The following is a 22,991-nucleotide window of genomic DNA, read 5'->3' on the forward strand; positions in this document are numbered from 1 at the left end:
ATTAGAAAAACCATACATATAGGGAATTTCCCCTACTTCTAGCGACACTGGCTGTGTTGATATTGCACCTACGGAGTTAGTATGCCACTAATATTGAGCCCATTATTAAAAAAGAGAAAATCTTTAAATTAGTGTGGGTAATAAATACAAATTTGTAAAAATCGAGCAATATTCTTATGTAAGAGCTACAAGTACGTATAAGTACGATCGGCTTGTACATCAAAATTTTAAATTTGAGTAACATTGGTTAATAAATAAGAGTACTATGGCCAAATTTGGGAAAATCGAGCGATGCATATATATGGAAGCTATATCTAAATTTGAACCAATTTTCATAATATTTTGCGGGTTTGATTAATACCACAAAAGGTTACCTTGTGCAAGATTTGAGTAAGATCAGTTAAGAAATGAGGCCTGTATGTTCAAACATAAGGTTATAAGGGCGAATTTTTCAAAATCGGGCGATACATATATGGGAGCTATATCTACATCTGAACCGATTTCGATGAAATTTTGCACATATAGTTAGTACTATAGAGGACTGGATCTAGCCAACTTTTAGTAAGATCGGTTAATAAATAAGGGTTCTATGGCCAAATTTGGGAAAATCGGGCTATACATATATATGGGAGCTATATCTAAATCTGAACCGATTTCGATGATTTTTTGCACATATAGTAAGTGCTATAGAAGACTACATTTAGCCAAATTTAGGTAAGATCGGTTGATAAATAAAGGTTTTATGACCAAATTTAGAAAAATCGGGCGGTACATATATATGGGAGCTATAGCTAAATCTGAACTGATTTCGATGATTTTGTGCACATATAGTTAGTGCTATAGAAGATTATATTTAGCCAACTTTGAGTAAGATCGGTTGATAAATAAAGGTTTTGTGGCCAAATTTGGGAAAATCGGGCGATACATATATATGAGAGCTATATCTAAATCTGAACCGATTTGAATGAAATTTTGCAGACTTGAAGGGCGATGAAAAAGATTACTATGTGCAAAATTTGGTGACGATCCGTTTGAAAAAACGCGCAACGTGACCCCATTTGTCGAAATCGGGCGATACATATATATGGGAGCTATATCTAAATTTGATCCGATTTCTTCCAAATTCAATAGTCCTTGTGCCCAAAAAACACCCTGTACCAAATTTCATCAAAATCGGTTAATAATTGCGACCGGAATCCTGTGAACAACAAATACATGGACAGACGGACGGACGGACGGACACCAAGCGCTAGATCGACTCAGGAGGTGATTCTGAGTCGATGGGGTCTAAATCATATAATCAAATATTTTATGGGGTCTAAAATCAATATTTCTGGTATGCACATTTTTTGGCCGATCAAACTTATTATACCCTGACCACTATGTGGTTTAGGGTATAATAACGATGGCACTTTAAAACCTTTTTAAGTTTGAGGGTAAATATCATTTTCAACATAAATTCAACTTGACTTGAAAAAGCTCATCTTCAATTCATCTTCAAATTGTTTGCGAATTACAACCAATTTGGCAAAATGTTGACGAAAACTTTGAAAATGTGTTGAAGATAATTGGAGAAAACTTTGACAAAACACTACCCTGAAATGCAACGAAAAAACCACATGGTTTTCAATACTACTTTGGACAACAAAGTGGAAGAAATACAAAAATGTGGAAATTTTTTAATAATCAATTGAAATTGCTTATAATAATTGGTAAGTAAAACTAAAACACGAAATGAAAACTTTAAGGAAGTCACTAAACTCAAATCTCTTTGCAGACAACTAAAATATTTGGATGCTGATTCTTGGACACATTAAGAGGCTGGCCGATGAAAAATGGTAGTGGATTATCGAGAAGAGAAAGTTTCCATAAATCAAAGTGCAACCAAAAAAACTTGGTATTTATGCTTTTCCATATCAACAACTACTGGATGATAATTCGCATCACATCGATAGTTTAATTTATATCGCATCATCGGTTTAATTTGTTATTTTGTGAATTGAAATTGCTGGAAATTTATTCCAATTATCTGGCCATCAAGTTCCTGAAAATTGCCAGTATTTTAATAACAACAATTTTGTAATACCAACGTTCTTGAGGAAATCACGAAGTACCTGGTCAGTTGGAAGAAATACAAATTGGTAAGTCAAAATAAAAAGTGAAATGAAAACATAATGGAAATCACAAAACTCGATTGTTTTGCAGAAAACTAAAATCATTGAATGGTATATTCTTGGAAGATGTTGGCCGATGAAAAACCGATGAAGGAAACAACAAAGAAAAGTTTTCAGAAAACTTACAAAGTGCAACCAACTAAAACAAAGTGCAACAATTCCTATATCAAGAACTTCTGGATGAAAATGTGCATCATCGGTTTAATTTGTTATTTTGTGAATTGAAATTGCTGGAAATTTATTCCAATTATCTGGTCATCAAGTTCCTGAAAATTGCCAGTATTTTAATAACAACAATTTTGTAACACCAACGTTCTTGAGGAAATCACGAAGTACGTGGTCAGTTGGAAGAAATACAAATTGGTAAGTCAAAATAAAAAGTGAAATGAAAACATAATGGAAATCACAAAACTCGATTGTTTTGCAGAAAACTAAAATCATTGAATGGTATATTCTTGGAAGATGTTGGCCGATGAAAAACCGATGAAGGAAACAACAAAGAAAAGTTTTCAGAAAACTTACAAAGTGCAACCAATTAAAACAAAGTGCAACAATTCCTATATCAAGAACTTCTGGATGAAAATGTGCATTACATCAATTTACATCCCATCATCAGTTTGATATTTTGTGATTTCCTCTTGCTGGAATCTATTCTAACACACAAGCCAGCAAGTTCCTCGATAGTAATTATTTCAAATTGCCAGCATATTAATGACACCAACATTATGGAGGAAATGGAATTATACATGTAAAAATGTTTAAGATATTTAAAGTTGTATTCATAGTTTTATTTATTAATACGTTTAATAAGATAATTACATTTTGATTGGTATAATATTATTATTTCCATATATTATTAATGTTATTTTTAAGATTCTTATATTTGTTAACGAAAAAATAATAAAATTTACAAAATCCCTAGAAATTTAGTATTGACTTTCAGTTAGAACTAGGATTGACTTTCATACAAATTGTGGTTTGAAAGTATTCGCAACAATGCTAGTTTTTTATTTTTCTCATATTGAAAACTGTTTGAGAAATTATTGAGTAGCGATGCATTTCAATTTGAGGATTACAATTGAGAAATTATTGCTATTGTGTTGAATTTTACTGTTGAGGGTAATGTCTGTTTTTTGTTGAGAACTCGATTTTCTCAACAATTTCTCAACTTGAATATTACCCTAATCCTTTGAAAAAATGTTTGAAAAATTATTGAATTTTAGTATTTTTCAAACGTTTGTGTTTATTGGGATTCGTTCGCATTTTGTCGAACAGAAATGTCAAATCCACTCACTTTGCACAAACCTTTCGTTTTGTGGAAAAAGGCATTCATAAATAGAGAAAAACTAATTATTACGTTTTTTAATAAATTGATTAACTCTTTTTGGTGCAAATATGTGATAAAAGTGGTTTATATCGATATATTTCTCTTTATAACTATCATATATACCGTTTAAAGGAAATTCTAAAAACAAACGCATACATTTGGAATGAAACACTCATTAAGAGGAAAACCGAAACCTAATTATTGCAGATATATAGAAATACAAATACATATTTCTCTACGAGGGCTAATTTCTTAAAAAAAATATTGAGCTAAACCAAATATCAACAATAGGGCTGTTTTCTTTTTGCACTGTATGCAACATTTGTATGAGCTATCCAGAACATCGTTGCACTGGTGTTCTATCCAGAACATCTCATCAGTGCAAGTCGCGCCGATCTTGCCAGATTGTGTTTTGATAAAGTGACGCTTCATCGATTCACAATAGCACTTTATTGTGACTAATTTATCGAAAAACATGAAATTCAAAGTGGTATAGTGTCATTAATAATCGCAGCAGTAAATACCCAATAAACACAGTATGAGCGTTTTTCAAATGCAACAACTTTTCAGTTTGAGGGTAAATATAATTTTCAACATAAATTCAACATGACTTGAAATAGCTCATCTTCAATACATCTTCAAATTGTTTGCGAATTACTTCCAATTTGCCAAAATGTTGACGAAATCTTTGAAAAGGTGTTGAAGATAATATGAGAAAACTTTGACAAAACACTACCCTAAAATGCAACGAAAAAACCATGTGGTTTTCAATACTTATTTGTGCAACGAAGTTCGTGGTCAATTGCAAGAAATGAAAAAAATGGAAAATTTTAGACAAATAACCAAATAGTTTATAAAAATAGGTAAGTGAAAATAAAAAATGAAATAAAACTTTAAGAAAGTCACTAAATGTATATCTCTTTGTAGAAAACTAAAATTATGGATTCTACGTTCTTGAAAACAATAAATAGCTGACTAATGAAAAAATGGTGGACTGGAACTGCTTCAAATAGTTTATAATAATTGGTACGTCAATATGAAAAATTAAATCAGCACTTTAAAGAAGTCACTAAATTTATATCTCTTTGCAGAAAACTAAAATCTTTGGATGCTACATTCTTGCAAACAATAAAAAGCTGACCAATGAAAAATGAGTGGCTTATCGACAAGAAAAAGTTTCCAGAAACATTACAAGTGCAACCAATTAAAATTGTTAAAAACAACAAATTGTTGAAATCAACAACTTCTGGATGAAAATGTGCATCACATCGTCAGTTTAATTCATATGCTATTATCAGTTTAAAATGGATATTTTGTGAATTCGTTCTGCTGGAAATCAATTCTAACACGCGGTCCAGTACGTTCCTAATTTAAAATTGCCCGCATGTTAATAAATTGTAATGCTGTTTTATGACACCAAAAGGAAGGAAAACGAATTATCAATGCAAAAGTGTTTACTAATAATGTTTAAGATATTTAAAGTTTTGTTGTTTGTTTTTTTTTTGTTCTTATTTGTTGATATGTTTAATAAGATTATTATTTATCAATTGGTATTGTAGTGTATTATGTAGTGTAGTGTATTAAATTATACAAAATTCATAAGATTTTGGCTTTGACTTTCAATTTGAAGTGGGGATATCATTCATACAAATTTAGGTTGAAAAGTATTTGCAACGATGTTAATTTTGAATTTGACTCGCATCGAAAATTGTTTGACAAATTATTGAGTAGCGATGCATTTCAATTTGAGGACAACACTTGAGATATTATTGCCAATGTGTTGAATTTCACTGTTGAGGGTAATGTCTGTTTTTTGTTGAGAACGCGATTTTCTCAACAATTTCTCAACTTGAATATTACCCTAATCCTTTGAAAAAATGTTTGAAAAATTGTTGAAATTTAGCATTTTTCAAACGTTTGTGTTTATTGGGTATTTATTACTAATTGGAGCATTTCATACATTAAAAATGCAAGATTTCACTTCTTTTCTGTGATTGTTTTTGAACAGCTGATGACAGTGTTGCATATTTTTGGAGATGTCCTGGATAAACGAGTACTCTGTTTTCTTTTAGTCCTTCACAGCTTAGGGTATCCAGTGCTAAAAGAAAACAGCCCTAATAGGTGGGTATTAAGTTCGAGTTTAGCCGCTAAAATCCTCATTTTTTCACGATTACTTTTCTTTAGTAATCCATTTTAATGAATACAAACTTTGTGCAAATTTACTTTGGGATATTCCCCATCAAGTTATAATGAAATCTGCAACAAATATGTATAATTTTATGACTTTTTTACTGATTTAGTTTTCACTTTAGTGAAAATTAGCGGCTAAACTCGAACTTAATACTCACCTAATGAGAAAAATTTGCAAAATAAACGGCGATGCCAGATTGAATTTTATGGAAAATAATTTTTAAAATGTATAGGCCATTTTCAAGTAATTGAAATAATTGAGATCTGGTAATATTAGCATTTGACAGTAACGTAAGCCATGCGAAAGAACGAAAGGAAGTTAGAGAAACCCAAATCTAGACGAAAGTGAGTGACTGCCGTTCGTTCGCAATTGCTTTCGTTCGGATATCAGAAATAGGCTGTTAAGTTCGAGTTTAGCCGCTAAAATCGTCATTTTTCACGATTACTTTTCTTTAATAATCCATTTTAAGGAATACAAACTTTGTGAAAATTTACTTTGGGCAATTTCCCATCGAGTTATAATAAAATTTACAACAAATATGTACAATTTTATGCCTTTTTTTACTGATTTAGTTTTCACTTTAGCGTCTAAACTCGACCTTAGTACTCACCTATAAGGTGGGTATTAAGTTCGAGTTTAGCCGCCAAAATCGTAATTTTTCACGATTACTTTTCTTTAATAATCCATTTTAAGGAATACAAACTTTGTGAAAATTTGCTTTGGGCTTTTCCCCATCAAGTTATAATAAAATTTGCAACAAATATGCATAACTTCATGCATTTTTCTTACTGATTTAGTTTTTACTTTAGCGATTTTAGCGGCTAAACTCGAAATTAATACTCACCTTATCTCAAAAATTTCCAGATTTCAGTCTCTTTCTGACTGTGAACGTGAGAAAGCGTGCGTAGACAACTTCCTCTATTCCATTAAACCATATATTAAAATTACTATTTAAAAATATGTCTAAATCATTAATCGAATCTAAATTATCGTTTGAAATGGACAATAACAAACCTTTAAACATCCTATCAGTGGGACCAAAATATTTAATAATGTCAAGAATCAACAGTGACGAAACTCTCAAAAACATTTCACCTTTTCTAATTAAAAAGGTTATTGATGGTGTTTGTGGACAAATTGACATGTGTAAAAAACTAAGAAGTGGAGATTTACTTCTCAAAACAAAAAACAGTACGCAAGCAACTAAGCTTGTAAAATTGATCTCACTCTCCCCATGCATTGAAGTCTCAGTCACTGAGCATAAATCGCTTAATTTCTCAAAAGGGGTAATATACTGCAACGACTTACGAGGTGTCTCTGAGAAAGAGATACCCGATGAATTAATGGTGTTTTCTTTTCTGAAAAAAGTGCTTTGCCTTCATTTTGTCTGTACAGAATGCGCATTTTTAAAATGTTACCAGCAACCTAAAAAATGCTATCATTTCAGCGTGCAGAAAAGAACTCAAAGAAGGAAACAGGGCAATCGCAGGACTCTCGTTTCTTGGCAGTGCTGAAAATGCCCGTAATTTGCCTCTATGCGTGGCGCTATTTTCACAACAGAATTCGAAGCCTTTTCGCACTTTTGCCTGTTTTTTTTTAGAAAAGAACCTAAAAAGTACATTTTCCGGGCAAAATGCACAAAAAGTGCGAATTTTTTACAAGAAAAGAGAACGCCATAAGACAACAAAAGGTAATTGAAGTTAAGAAAATCATAAAAAAGGACGGATATGATCTTGTTGAAACTGGGTTAATCATCGTAACCTTTAATTCAGTTTCTCTACCCGAGGAAATTGAAATTGGTTATGAGTTAACTAGGATCAGACCATACGTTCCACTTCCATTAAGATGCCGTAATTGCTTCCGATATGGACACACAACAAAATTGTGTAACAACGAAAAACTATGCATTAACTGCGGTGAAATTGATCATGTTTTAGAGGGCGAATCATGCAATAAAAACATAAAATGCATAGACTGCAAAGAAATGAATTTCATAGAGTGCTCACATTCAGTTCTTAGCAAATCATGCCCAATTTTCATCAAACAAAAAGAAATACAAGCGATCAGAACACTCAATAAAAGCTCCGTTCGAGAACCCGATAATTTTTGATAATTATTACAAATTTTTACTGGAAGTCGTTCGTTTACACCAAAACGCCAACAAAAGAGAGCCGGAGAGAGACTACATTTGACAGTTATGAGATAGAGAAATTGCAAGTTTTTGCTAGAGATTTTCCCCCCAGTAAAATCTTGCAAACCATAGCATAGTTTGCCAGCTGGTTTATGATAACAAACAAAGTACCAATACAATGTACATGTTCGGCAACTACGATTGGAAGTTAAATATACAGGATTCGTTTTTATACCCTCCACCATAGGATGGGGGTATATTAACTTTGTCATTCCGTTTGTAACACATCGAAATATTGCTCTAAGACCCCATAAAGTATATATATTCTGGGTCGTGGTGAAATTCTGAGTCGATCTAAGCATGTCCGTCCGTCCGTCCGTCTGTCCGTCCGTCCGTCTGTCCGTCTGTCCGTCCGTCTGTGGAAATCACGCTAACTTCCGAACGAAACAAGCTATCGACTTGAAACTTGGCACAAGTAGTTGTTATTGATGTAGGTCGGATGGTATTGAAAATGGGCCATATCGGACCACGTTTACGTATAGCCCCCATATAAACCGATCCACAAATTTGGCTTGGGGAGACTCCCGGAGCAGCAAAATTCATCCGTTCCGGTTGAAATTTGGTACGTGGTCTTAGTATACGGTCTCTAACAACCATGCAAAAATTGGTCCATATCGGTCCATAATTATATATAGCCCCCATATAAACCGATCCCCAGATTTGACCTCCGGAGACTTTTGGAGGGGCAAAATTCATCCGATACGGTTGAAATTTGGTACCTGATGTTAGTATACGGCCTCCAACAACCATGCAAAAATTGGTCCATATCGGTCCATAATTATATATAGCCCCCATATAAACCGATCCCCAGATTTGACCTCCGGAGCCTCTTGGAGGGACAAAATTCATCCGATCCGGTTGAAATTTGGTACCTGATGTTAGTTTACGGCCTCTAATAACCATGCAAAACTTGGTCCATATCGGTCCATAATTATATATAGCCCCCATATAAACCGATCCCCAGATTTGACCTCCGGAGCCTCTTGGAGGGACAAAATTCATCCGATCCGGTTGAAATTTGGTACCTGATGTTAGTTTACGGCCTCTAATAACCATGCAAAACTTGGTCCATATCGGTCCATAATTATATATAGCCCCCATATAAACCGATCCCCAGATTTGACCTCCGGAGCCTCTTGGAGGAGCAAAAGTCATCCGATACGGTTGAAATTTGGTACATGGTGTTAGTATATGGTCTCTAACAACCATGCAAAAATTGGTCCATATCGGTCCATAATTATATATAGTTCCCATATAAACCGTCCCCAGATTTGACGTCCGGAACCTCTTGGAGGAGCAAAAGTCATCCGATACGGTTGAAATTTGGTACATTTTGCCTCTAACAGCCATGTAAAAATTGGTCCATATCGGTCTTTAGTTATATATAGCCGATGACTTATTACACAAAAATTGGTCCATATCGCCAAAAATAATCTACCAAAACTTTATTTCCATAGAAAATTTTGTCAAATTTTATTACTATAGAAAGTTTTGTCAAAATTTCATTTCTATAGAAAGTTTTGTCAAAAGTTTATTTCTATACAAATGTTTGTCAAAATTTTATTTCCATAGAAAATTTTGTCAAAATTTTATTTCTATAGAAAATTTTGTAATCTACCAAAACTTTATTTCCATAGAAAATTTTGTCAAATTTTATTACTATAGAAAGTTTTGTTAAAATTTCATTTCTATAGAAAGTTTTATCAAAAGTTTATTTCTATAGAAATGTTTGTCAAAATTTTATTTCTATACAAAATTTTGTCAACATTTTATTTCTATAGAAATTTTTGTCAAAATTGTATTGCTATAGAAAATTTTGTCAACATTTTACTTCCATAGAAAATTTTGTCAACATTTTATTTCTATAGAAAATTTTGTCAAGTTTTTATTTCTATAGAAAAATTTGTCAAATTTTTATTTCTATAGAAAATTTTGTCAAAATTTTATTTCTATAGAAAATTTTGTCAAGGTTTCATTTCTATACAAAATTTTGTCAAAATTTTATTTCTATAGAAAATTTTGTCAAACTAGATTATATACGTATTTAATCGGCCTTTTTTTGTTTAATATATACCCCGTATGGGCTAACTTACAATTTAGAAGACAGTGTTAAAAAGTTTTACGATACCTTGCCATCGGCAAGTGTTATCGCAACCCAAGTAATTCGATTGTGGATGACAGCCTTTAGTAGAAGTTCCTACGCAATCCATGGTGGAGGGTACATAAGATTCGGCCTGGCCGAACTTACGGCCGTATATACTTGTTTGTTTTCAATGTTTTAGCAGCTGAAATTTTCAATGTGCAAATAGTTACTGGATACCGTTCGTGTACTTTTCAGCAATTTTAAGCAAAGAGTGTAAAATACACTCTTATTCTCTTGCTAGTTTTTACTGGATATTTTTTACTGGAAAAGTACGCGAACAGACCTAAAGTCGACAACAAAACAGCACATAAAATCTATAAACAACGCCACCCAACTGACAGTTCTTACTCAGCAGCAGCAAGAACTGTTACTAGTTATGATTCTACTTTTGAACAGCCAACCTTTTCTAAAGTCCATAAAACCAACAACACAGATAATCCAAAGAGCAATGAGAAACAAAAAACACCATTAAAACAACTAACTCAACCACCCTCATTATCTAACCCTGAGAAGACAAACCAAAGCAAAGCAATTATTGTTCCAAGGAACACTTCTAAGCGAGTGAGACGAGAACTAAAAAGCAACATATCTAATAACAAACCAAAAAAGGTTTGCAAAAACAACGAGAGTGATGAGACTTATACAGATGAATAAAATTCAGCCAAGAGATTGAAAACAACATGATGTAAAGCTGACAGTTAAACCGTTCGCCACTCCGATGAGAGCTTCATGGAATCTCTTACCTCTTATCACATATAATAAACACGATATTTTTGTAATACTCCATAAATCGTTTATACTCTTACACCTTTTCCATTATCATATTCTTTATTTACTCTTAAGTAGTTCCCATATAAATCAATCACACAAAGTCAACGATTTTTTAATGTTTTTCTTTTTTTTTTATATATACATTTTAAATGACTTTGAGAATTCTTCAATGAAATATAAAGGGTTACATAAATAATTATTGTGAACTACAAACAATTTTAAAAAAGCATAAACCTCATATACCCTGCCAACATTTTTTGAATTTGGGGACTCTTTTGAGAATCCCCACTACGTCGAAAACAATTATATACGACATCAAAAACTCGTCGGAAAAGCGCCGTCACTATTGAGAAGTTGTACCACGCCAAGTTACTACAAAAATGTTTCGCATGAGTGCAATTATTAGGTGCCTTTATAGATCAATTTAGAACGACGCCAATAAGGGCCCTCCAAACAATCAGAAAAGTGCATTTTAAGATAGTTGTAAAAGAATCATTGTGGTCGAGTAAAACACGTTTGTTTAGATATTTATTAATTTGATTAAACATTTACAAATTCTTAAAAATATAACATTTATACCACTATCACATTACATTTAACATAATTTTTGGCATTAATGATGATGTTGAGTTACAAGTAGCGAGTTACATGTTGCTGCGTCTATCAACCAGTGTTTTTATTCCATGGAGGCAGCGTGTCTGTAAAATATCTGAAAAACAATCACTTTATTCCATTTGGAAAATCACCAAATTGTTCACCAATATACCTTTCACAATTTTAAGCGTATAATCTATGTTTTCAGAACTTTATTTTCGTTTTTATTTAATTAAAATATAACAAGCTGGTTGCGCTTGGCGTTTCACAAAAAAATGGCTTTTTTAACAGTAGGGATGGCAAATTACTTGCATGTACTTTTTGATGTACCTTTTCATGATGGTTGAAGTGACATTTACGAGTCTGTGGTAACGATGAGGTTGAAATGGAACTTTGAAATGCTGGCAGGGTAATAACTTTGCAGGAAACACACTTTAAACTAAATATGCCCGTACCTGTTCCAATTAACTATTGCCTTTATATGTCAAAGAATTCTGCTCTACTCATTCATAACTCTATTCAACACCAACTCGTCGACGTATACGACGATTTCGACTCCATTGCTGTGAAAGTCTTCTCGAAAATGACGTTTAAATTTTTTCTACTTATATTAACCCAGCAAAATCTTATAATATCTGCAATCTGCAACAGCTTTTCAACTCGTCGCATTTTCCACTTATAATTACAGGTGACATGAATTGCTGGCACCCGTTATGGGGCTCAGGCTCTAACAATTTAAAGGGCAATATTTGGCACAAATTTATTCCACAGTCAGATCTTATGGTTTTAAATGACGGCTCACCCACACATTTTTCCACACACAAAACCTTCACCAACATAGACCTTACAATAGCATCTCCATCTTTAGCAATCCATTCAAAATGGGAAATTGAATCAGATCTTTATGGTAGTGACCATTTCCCCATTCTCACAACACTGTTTTCAGGCAACAAACCACAGGAAGATATCCGCTACAAACCATTTTTCAATACTAGAAAAGCGAATTGGGCCCTATACGAGACCCTAACCGATGAGTATAGCTATGATAGACCTAGAAGCGCTAACATTCATAAGGAGACAGCCAATATTCAAAAGATAATAATACAGAGTTCCAATCGTGCAATTCCACGATTTCCTCTATATAAAGATAAACCTTTCGTCCCATGGTGGAACCGCACCTTAAATGAATTGAAACGGGAAAGAAATTGCCTTTTTTATAAATTTAGGAACAATATTACTGACGAAAATCTAACTAACTATCGTAGGGCCAACGCCATTTATAAAAGGGAACTTAAGAAATCTAAAAGACTTGCCATTGACAAGTTCACTTCACAGGTCAACAATCTCACTCCTTCAGAAAAGATGTGGTCCAACATTCGTAGATTTTGTGGTATAAAACCAAGGAACTCCATACACTGCATACAAAGTGACAATATGGTCCTAACAGAAAAATCTGATATAGCCAATGCCTTTTGCGACCATTGGAATGAACTCGCAAGGGACGATAGTTTTCCGCAAAACTTTCAGAAATGCAAAAGTGACGCCATCCAGCAAACCATTAATCTTACACCTTGCAAAATATCGGCCTCAATCGAAAAAGATTTTACTTACATAGAATTTTGTAGTGCGCTATCTAGGCTGAAGGGCAAAACTCCGGGTATTGACTGCATAACTTATGAGATGATTAGAAAAGCTGGACTTTGTCTAAAGAAAAGGCTTTTAGACCTCTATAATTCTATACTTGACTCGACTATACCACATGTATTTAAACTGAGTATTATTATTCCAATATTAAAACCAAAGAGCGATAAAACCCTATTAGATTCGTATCGTCCAATTTCTTCAAACACTTGTTTTTCCAAACTGTTGGACAAATTGGTTGCCAATAGGCAACCAATAGGTGGTTTCTCACGACCAAAAAGCTCATAAACAACAACCAATTCGGATTCAGAAGAGGTAAATCCATTGCAGACCCTTTAGTCTACATGGATTACTTAATACAGAGCTGCCTTACGACAAGTAGACATTTATCCTTGATTTCTTTGGATTTCACAAAGGCCTTTGATAAAATTGGTGTACATACTATTTTAAAGCAGTTACAGGAATGGAATATTGGGCCAAGGATATATAATTACAAAAAGAATTTCCTGTCGAATAGAAAAATTAGAGTCAGAGTCAATACGCATTACTCTATCTCTCGAGATCTCTCGAATGGTATACCTCAAGGATCTCCACTTTCAGTTATTCTTTTCTTAATAGCTTATGACAAGCTTTCTCAGACTATAAAACTGCACAAAGATATTGATTTCGTTGCATATGCCGACGATTTTGTAATCATAAAGAAGATGAATAGAAGCAACAAGGGTTCCGTCAATCTAGACAACCTCTTGAATGATATAGAGAGTTGGTGCGCTTTTTCCGGGGCACAAATTTCTCTCCATAAATGCAAACACCTACACGTCTGTAAAAAACAAAACTGCACCCCAATACTGAGCTGTAACAATTTTCAGATACCGTCTGTCGATAACCTAAGAATTCTAGGAATTATCTTCAACAAGCGTTACAATTGGAGACCCCATATTGAACGACTGTCTCTTTCTATTAACAATAGCCTAATGCTATATTCCCACTGACTCGTTTTCCTCGTTCGTTTTTCTAAAACATTTCACCGTTCATACCGAGTTGAGATGTTTTAAGTTTGACGGTTGCCATGGAAATTCGAAGTTCCCATTTTCTTTAAATTCAAATATACTCACCGCTTGTTCAAATAAATACCGCGGTCTCAAAGGGAAAACATTTTTTTAAGTTATTTTCACGTCCCTATGGTCTCCAAAGCCTTTCTTTATTCATTTTTTCTATGAAATTTATTTTAAAAATTTGACATATATTTTGAAATGAGTATGTTCAGTCAGAGCATATTCCAAATTAGGGGCGTTTAAATTATAAAAGTAACGTGTTTTGGAGGAAAACTTGTGTTTTTAACATGATTTTTTGTATGGGGAAAACGACTCGTTTTGAAATGCTTATAAAGGGAAAACATCTCAAACCCCAAAACATGCTTGGTGAGAACGCCGTATAAATGTTTTAAAATGTCTTTCAAATAGAAAATTCCAATGTAACACATTTTCTCTGATCTCAATTATAAAATCCTTAATTCTTCCTAAGATAATGTATGGTCTATACCTCTATGGGGATACATCCAAAGCTAACCTAAATAAAATCAAGACGGTTTACAACTCGGCTATTCGTATCGCACTAGGTTCCCATCGTACATCGAGAATCTCGAACATGTTGTTTGAGTCTGGACTTTCATCTATCGAAGACATTAGAGATATGGTTTGCGCTAAATTGTTTAAAACAATTCTGGTAAACGATGGTTCTCCCCTTCCATCCCTTCTCAAGAGGGTAAAAAAGAATAAGAAATTTGGAAAGTTGAACTCTGCCCTCAACCGAATAGTGACACTATGCGACTCATGGGATATACCATACAATCAAACTGTTGCTAGGAAAAACGAACCTTTCTGGAAATTTGATGCCTCGACTGTAATTACCTCACTTCGTACTCACACAAAGGAGCACACCCCACCGGAGCTCTATAGACAACATTTCTGCAATATATTAGACCAATTGACGGGTTACAAAATCATTTATACTGATGGCTCCAGGGCTAACGGAAACACTAGTTACAGCGTTAAGGCCGGTACTATGTTCATTCTTGCGAAAAATTTTTATGGAAACCCATTGGCGGAGCTAGAAATTTTCTCTGGGGGGGGCATAGCCCCCCCCCAGACACCCTTCAAAATTTTGTCAAAATTTCCGAAGCGATAAATTACGCCTACTGATAAAACTATACATCCTCAATTTTATTGCGGTGTTAAAGGCAATATGCAGCAAAATCAATCAAAAACAAAAAAAAAACTCAATCACAAAAATTAGTTGTATCAATTAATTTTTTAATTGGCTTTGATGATTGATACTATCATTTTTTTTGATTGAATACATTTCAATTAAAAACAAGTAAGTAAAGTTTAAAGTCGGGCGGAGCCGACTATATTATACCCTTCACCACTATGTAGACAAACATTTGTGTTACCATCTCAACTACTTAAAATTTGCTGGGAACTATATAAAGGTTTGCAGATACAAATACTTTTAATGGAAACAATTTTTTGTACTTCTACAAAAACTCTAGAATTAAAATTTAAATCGGCTAACGCCCTGGGATGATACACAATGTTAGTAAAAAATATGGGAAATATGAAGCGAGAGAAATTTTAATGCAATTGTACAAAAGAGATTTATGATTTTTCAGGCGATACATATGTATTCGAGATATAGGACAATTAGAGTAATATTTACAATTTTTGCTACTCAGCAGTGGCGATTTTACAAGGATATTGGTTAGATCTCGCCAAGATATGTGTAGGGCGACTTGGAGCCTTATTTAAAACTCATCCGTTCTGTGGAAATTTTGGCATTGCAGTGTGTAGGATATGGCTAAGATATGGGGAAATCATCACAGAATTTTGTGTAAACTGTGAGAATTTTGGCCATATTTGTATTCTCTGTGGAAACTATCCAGTCAATTGGAGGAAAATCCCATTGAAAATGGGTCTAAAATATGAAACAGTCGACCATATTTCCCCAACTCTGGTGTACGTATATATGGGAGCTATATACAATCTGAACCAATTTTGACTAAATTTGACATGCATAGTTAGAATAATAATTCTGCTATCTATGCGAAATTTCACGTAAATGGGAGTATAACTTTGGGCCCCCTGGTCATATGAGTGCAAATCGGACGGGAGATATATATGGGAGCCATATCTAAATCTGAATCGATTTCAACCAACACCCAGAAAAAAGTGACCTCTTCTTTAAGTTAAAATGAACTTATTGTGAAGAAAATTGAACTTCGTATAGCGCCAAAGACATTTTTATTTGTTTGAACGATATGATTTTCGTAGAAATTAGGTAGAATGCATTACATACATTAGTTAACATCTTCCTATATTTATGTACCACTATACTACAGAATGAAAAAATTTAACTGAATTGAAGTCATATATGGAATGATTTTATTGAACATTTTTCATTCATTTGGATAAATCTTACATATTTGTGGTAAACCTTTTACTTCAAAATTAGAACTGCTTATCTTCGTTTTTAAATAGAATTTTATTTATTTATAAAGGCAATTTTTTCTTCAATAAAAGACATGTTTTATTAATATATTAAATATATTTATTTAGAATCAACAGCATCGACTGGCCTTGAAATATTAAAACACATTTTTTTCTTCTTCTAGTACCTTTAACTTTGAATAAGTTGCTGCTAGCAATTTTGTCTACCTTTTACAATTTCAATACCTACAAATATAAACAAAAAATCTTAAACCAATTTTTTCACAAAAGGTTAGCGTCACTGAATATTACCTGATAATCGAAGATTCCAAAATGAAGTCGAATGAAGGGGTTGTTATTCTGCTGGTGTTTTCTTTTTTATAAACCAATTTTCAAAAAACAAAATTTTACTCACTAATTTAAAATAACAAATATTTTATATATTTTATTTGTTTTTTATTATATTATATTTATTTTTTAACAATCTCTCCGTATACCATAACAACGCGATTCCAACTAAAAAACAACCCACGCGCAAACATATCGATGACAGGTATCGATTACAGGCAGATAAAAGAAATGTAGGAAATTTTCCTATATTCTAATAAATGTGTTTCCTTAAGTTTTGAAAGGATTGAATACTTCATAGTAGGAATATAAATAAATATAATAAATAAATAAATTTATCATTTTATAAGAAACTTTACTAAATTTGAAGAAACTTGGTTTAAGTTAGATTTTTGTTTATTTTTACGAATGCTTTGTTATCAGTGAATAAAATTTTCTTGTTCAGTAGTAAATTCTTATACCCAGCGAAGAAAACAGTATTAGTAAAATTACATGCTTTATTCTAGTTAATGAACTATTCCTAACTGCTTTCAGTTTAGGATTTTTTTACTGAAACAAGTAAATTTTATTATTTGACTCAAAAATTTAACTGAATGGAAATAAAATGGCTAAACTAAATTGATGAACATTTTTTCCTTTAATTTCGAAGACACTTTTTTCTGGGTGAAATTTGGCACAATTACCTATACTACTAAACGTACTCCTTGTTGAAGCAAATCACGGCAAAACCCTGGATTTTGAGGCCATATAAGTTCAAATCGGACGAAAGATATATATGGGAGCTATATCTAAATTTGAACCGATTTCAATCAAGTGTACCAAGCATTGGTAGAATGCCAATTCTACCCTCTGTGCAAAATTTCATGAAGATCGGTAGTAAACTTTGGGCTCTGTGGTCATATGAGTCTAAATCGGACGAAAGATATATATGGTAGCTATATCTAAATCTGAACCGATTTGGCTGATATTTTGCAGGATTTGCGAGATTCATTAAATATTTGGATGTACGGTATTTCAAGAAAATCGGTTGATAAACACGCTAACTATGACCACATCGTAGATAATTATATATGGCAGCTATATCTAAATCTGAACCGATTTTTTCCAAAACCAATAGCAATTGTCTCTGTCTCAAGAAACGGCCCTATGCCAAATTTGAGGACGATCGGACTTAAATTGCGAGCTGTACTTTGTGCACAAAATTACATATACAGACAGACGGACGGACAGACAGACAGACAGACGGACATCGCTAAATCGACTCAGATTTTAATTCTTACCCGATCGGTATACTAAAAGATGGGTCTATGACCACTATTTCTTGTCGTTATATACAAATGCACAAACTTATTATACCCTGTACCATAGTAGTGGTGAAGGGTATAATTAATTAGATCAATTAATTTCATGGTTGAAGACAAAAAATATTTTATTGTGTGTGGGAGCCGGTTCCACGACACCGCTATAAATAATCAAATAGCAACTTACCATTATTTACACCCTCAAAAAAAATCGCTTCTTTAACATATGTTCCAAACATATTTTGCAGGAAGCACATATATTATTGCATACTGCCGAAACATTAATATGTTTGTTTTATGTGAACATATTATATGTTTGGAAGCATTTTGAGCCAAAAATATTATATGCTTGGAAGAATTTTTCCCAAACACGATTGTGCTCATTCCCTAACATACTCGTAATTTTCACTTCCACCAAATTGTTTAGTTATTGGCACCTTTCTCTGTAATACAAATAATGTTGAATAAATTATTCACTTTTATAAATTTTTTAAATTTTACCTTTCGCCTGCACGGAGAATCGAACCGAGGACCATACAGTTTGTAAGCCAACACACTATCCACTGGGCTACGTAGCTGTTATAGTCACCAGTAGATAATTATCGTTTTAAGTTACATTTATATAGCATAGTTTGCAGCGCCCACGAGCCCATGCAAACATAACATTATTTAACAGAAACATACATATTTTTGCCACGTGGAGCAGTGGTTAGCATGTCTGCCTTGCATGCAAAGGGTCGTGGGTTCAATCCCTGCTCCAACCGAACATTTTTTTTTTTTTTAATTTACACATTTATATTTATACTATATTAATTTTTTTAAATGAAACATCGAAATGTGCGTTATTAAAGATTTATAGTCAGTAACAGTGCTTGATATAAACGAAATTGAATGATTTTTGGATAAAATATTATTTTTTATTGCAAAAATAACAATCTTGTAATAAAAAACTGTTTTTGTACAAAACTTTAAAATTTGGAAGGAATTCAAAAACTAACAAAAGAAGAACGTGGAGTCGAGTATAAACATACATACATAATTTTATAATATAAACATAAATTTATTTAGGAGTGAACAGTTTTTTACTAGCATTTAACACCATCGCTCTAAAATTCCTTTTATTTTTCTTTAATAATTCATTTTAAAGAAAATAAACTTTTTAAATTGTTTTAGCTGTAAAACTCGAACTTAATGCCCGCTTTTATATTTGATGGTGTCCGTCAACTCCTCGTGGACTACTTTTTAATAAAGAGAAACTAAACTTTGTTTTTTTTACATTTTACTGTGTAATTTTTCACTATTTCCTCCTTATTTCATTTTACTGTCCCAACTCTAAATAGACTATAGTGCCCTTTCGTTATTTTTATGAAGACCCCTGATTTCTTGTAACAAACCAAGAAAAAAATTGTGCCCATCATGCCAAAATAATAAACAAAACACATGTCCACACATACATAAAATGCTGCTCTCAAGGCGAAAACATATGCTGTTTGTTTTTCAAATGTCTATTCTCCTGGTTCCGAATGTCTATTCTCTTTATTCAAATTAAATATTATTTAGACTTAAGCATATCAAATTTTTGGCCTTATTGATTCTTTCGCTGTGTTATGTTGATATCTTTCGTCAACTCTCCCGGTTTCCATCTCTATTTCTCTCTATACTCTCTCTGTCGCTTTGAATAAAATATCACAACATATGTATGTTTAGTTGAAATTTGTAAATGTATATATGTTTGTATTCACACATATGATTTTTATGAAACATTCATGCCCCAAACATAATATATTCTAACATATTAACATAGATGTCCCAAACATTTAGTGTTAGTTTAGGAAAATTACATGTTCGCACTTAAATATATTGTGGTTTAAAATCGTGCCCGAAACACATTTTGTTTATATCGGAACATATGAAAAACATATTTTTCTAACAGTGTAATATAACAAAAAATAAAAGCATTGCTTTAAGTATGTGTTTGAAAAATATTTTATTTAAAATGTGTGTTTTAAAACAGGACTAGAAATCATAAAGCAAAACATAAACTTAACATATTCATCGTGTATAAAAAATACTAAGAATAAAAAATTAAATAAAAGGCAAAAAATAAATTGAATATTATAAAACGTCTATCTTCGATTAGTTTTTAAAAATTCTCTGAGAACAGAATACAACGAAGCAACTGTCGAGAGCAGCGGTGCCAACTCTGTGGATTTTTCGTGATTTTGACGATTTTAGATGGTAAATTGGGCATGTGACGATTTTTGATTTTAATCAACGTAGTTATAAATTGACTATTTTTGAAAATGTGCGTCTCAAGTTTCCTTTTAGTGTTTTTATTACGTGTTTTTAGTTGTAATGTAAATATCAATACTAAAAAATATGCTTAACATACTCTCTCTGCCACAATCTTAATTGGATTAAACACATCGCAAAGCTTGAATTAAAATATAAAACAACTGTAGCTTTGATTATTCTGGGGGGGGCAAGAACTATTCTGGGGGGGCATAGCCCCCCCCAGCACCCCCCTAGCTACGCCAATGTGGAAACCATTATTTCGCACATAGAGAGCGGCGTTTTTTTAGGTAGCTTGGAGCGCTATTTTACAGGGAGCGATATTGGATTAAGTTGGTGGTTGTTGCTTGTTTTTACAAAATAACATTTTATTTTTCCTTGGGCAATTGATCTGCTATTCCTTTGATCCTTTGTATAGTTTCGGAACAAAAATATGGTCCGTGTTTGATTTATAAATCCGCACAAATAGTTTTTAATAAATAAATTATTTCTTAATTCACATTGCAAATGGCGCCGTGCTATAAACGTCAGTTTTTCAACACGAAAAAACAAAGTATCACAAATGGAAAAAATTTGGCAAATTTTTCGCATTTTTTGGTTTTGTATGGAGTTTCAACGCGAAAACCGAACAGAGTACCGGCCTTTAAGGCCGTGAATTAAGAAATAATTTATTTATTAAAAACTATTTGTGCGGGTTTATAAATCAAACACGGACCATATTTTTGTTCCGAAACTATACAAAGGATCAAAGGAATAGCAGATCAATTGCCCAAGGAAAAATAAAATGTTATTTTGTAAAAACAAGCAACACCACCAACTTAATCCAATATCCCTCCCTGTAAAATAGCGCTCAAAGCTACCTAAAAAAACGCCGCTTTCTATGTGCGAAATAATGGTTTCCATAAAAAATTTTCGCAAGAATGAACATAGTACCGGCATTTATAGACAACAACGAGGTCTTCACCGTTTCAATTTTGCCCAGTTATACATGTAGTTTCACATCGGAAATTATAGCTATATACAGGGCTGTACAACACGCGAAAAGAACTAATAAAAAATATGCAATAGTTTCTGATTCATTGTCTGCCCTTGAATCAATTTCAAATGTAAATAACGATGACTTATACCCTAGTGCCATAAGGGATATATTGATCCAACAGAACTCTAAGTGTAAACTTATTTGGATACCAGGACACTCTGGTATTTTGGGCAATGAATTGGCTGATAAGGCCGCCAAGTCGGCCTGCAAGCGGCCCATTCTCTCATCTATCAACTTGTCAACTACGGACATTAGGAGGCACATTTTGTCGATAATTGGAGCCAGGCGGGATGCCATTTGGAACGAAACCTCTGATTGGTATAAAGCCTGTAACCCAAAAAAATACCCCCTGTCATGCTACCTCAGAAATGACACTTCTCTATCGAGAAGAGAGCAGGCAGTCATTATTCGTTTGAGGCTCGGACATTGTAAACTCACGCATGACAATGTCTTGGACAAAAGTAAGAGAAATTCTTGTGAATTGTGCAAGAATCCGTCTACAGATATGACACATTTGGCATTACATTGCCCCAAAATGAAAGAGCTCGAAAAAAAATCTTGCAAGGAAATAGTCTATTGGAACTTTTAAAAGATCTCGATAGCTCAGATATAAAAATTGACTTAATCAAATTCCTGAAAGATAGTAATCTTTACCAATCCATTTAGAATTGTATTTATTCAACAATTTCAACAATTCGTATTCTATAACATATAATATATATAACAATTACATATTTTTTCTCTTTTAATTTTTTGGTAATTTTTATAATAATATATTATAGTTCACACCTGTATTTTTTTAATGAATTTTCGTCAATAGATGTCTAGAACCACAAACTTGTATAAAATACTATAATAAACTTATATACACAGTCGCTAAAGCTTAAGACCTCCGTTGTCATAGCTTTATCCTTTATGCTTGTAATTTACTTATAAGTATAAATATGAAATAAATAAATAAATAAATTTCCAGATTTTTTAAATATTCTAAGTAATAAATGTCAATAGTTTTTATTAAGCTTGGGGTCTTAGTTATCCTTTATTTAGTTTTAATTCATCGTTCCTAATATTTCACTGAATTGCTTCTTCAGAGGCAATTTGATATATGAAACAATGATCACACAAAACAATTCTTGTTATAATGTAGCATCACTGCTTTATCTATTCAGTCCATTGTGATACCACATTAACTAAATGTACCCATTACATATTCCCAAAGATAATTGAGTATAACAAGATTAAGCATTGTGCTCTTATAAAGAGAAAACAAATGTCAAGGTGTAGAGGGCTATGAGAAAAAATTGTTTTATTTGTCAATTTTTTCCAAAGCAGCTCTGCCCAGGAATAAATTCAAAACGCCAATATTCACATAAAACCATAATGAATATTCGCTTTAAAATACACATACGTTTTATTTTAATTTTCTACAATCGTTTTGGTATTGCTTTTGTGGGTTTTTATTCAGAAATTTATGAAAAACACAAATGTTATGAT

General features: G+C 32.8%; 3 long non-coding RNA genes across 3 annotated transcripts; 2 read left to right on the plus strand and 1 right to left on the minus strand.

The window, feature by feature from the left end:
- The first annotated feature begins 1,442 nt into the window (after window positions 1-1,442).
- Window positions 1,443-3,099, plus strand: LOC142225659 (uncharacterized). Its single transcript, XR_012719355.1, has 4 exons — window positions 1,443-1,712; window positions 1,778-2,141; window positions 2,206-2,537; window positions 2,602-3,099. It is a non-coding gene; the product is annotated as an uncharacterized LOC142225659 (long non-coding RNA).
- Window positions 3,100-4,043: 944 nt separating this feature from the next.
- On the plus strand, window positions 4,044-5,110 carry LOC142223116 (uncharacterized). The gene is made up of 4 exons (XR_012718578.1): window positions 4,044-4,078; window positions 4,198-4,364; window positions 4,429-4,527; window positions 4,593-5,110. It is a non-coding gene; the product is annotated as an uncharacterized LOC142223116 (long non-coding RNA).
- Window positions 5,111-11,312: 6,202 nt separating this feature from the next.
- Window positions 11,313-12,568, minus strand: LOC142225661 (uncharacterized). Its single transcript, XR_012719357.1, has 2 exons — window positions 11,564-12,568; window positions 11,313-11,506 (listed from the first exon to the last, which is right to left on the minus strand). It is a non-coding gene; the product is annotated as an uncharacterized LOC142225661 (long non-coding RNA).
- Window positions 12,569-22,991: the final 10,423 nt, after the last annotated feature.

The sequence above is a fragment of the Haematobia irritans genome, chromosome 2 (genome assembly GCF_050003625.1).
Source record: "Haematobia irritans isolate KBUSLIRL chromosome 2, ASM5000362v1, whole genome shotgun sequence".
In the NCBI taxonomy this organism is placed as follows: Eukaryota; Metazoa; Arthropoda; class Insecta; order Diptera; family Muscidae; genus Haematobia; species Haematobia irritans.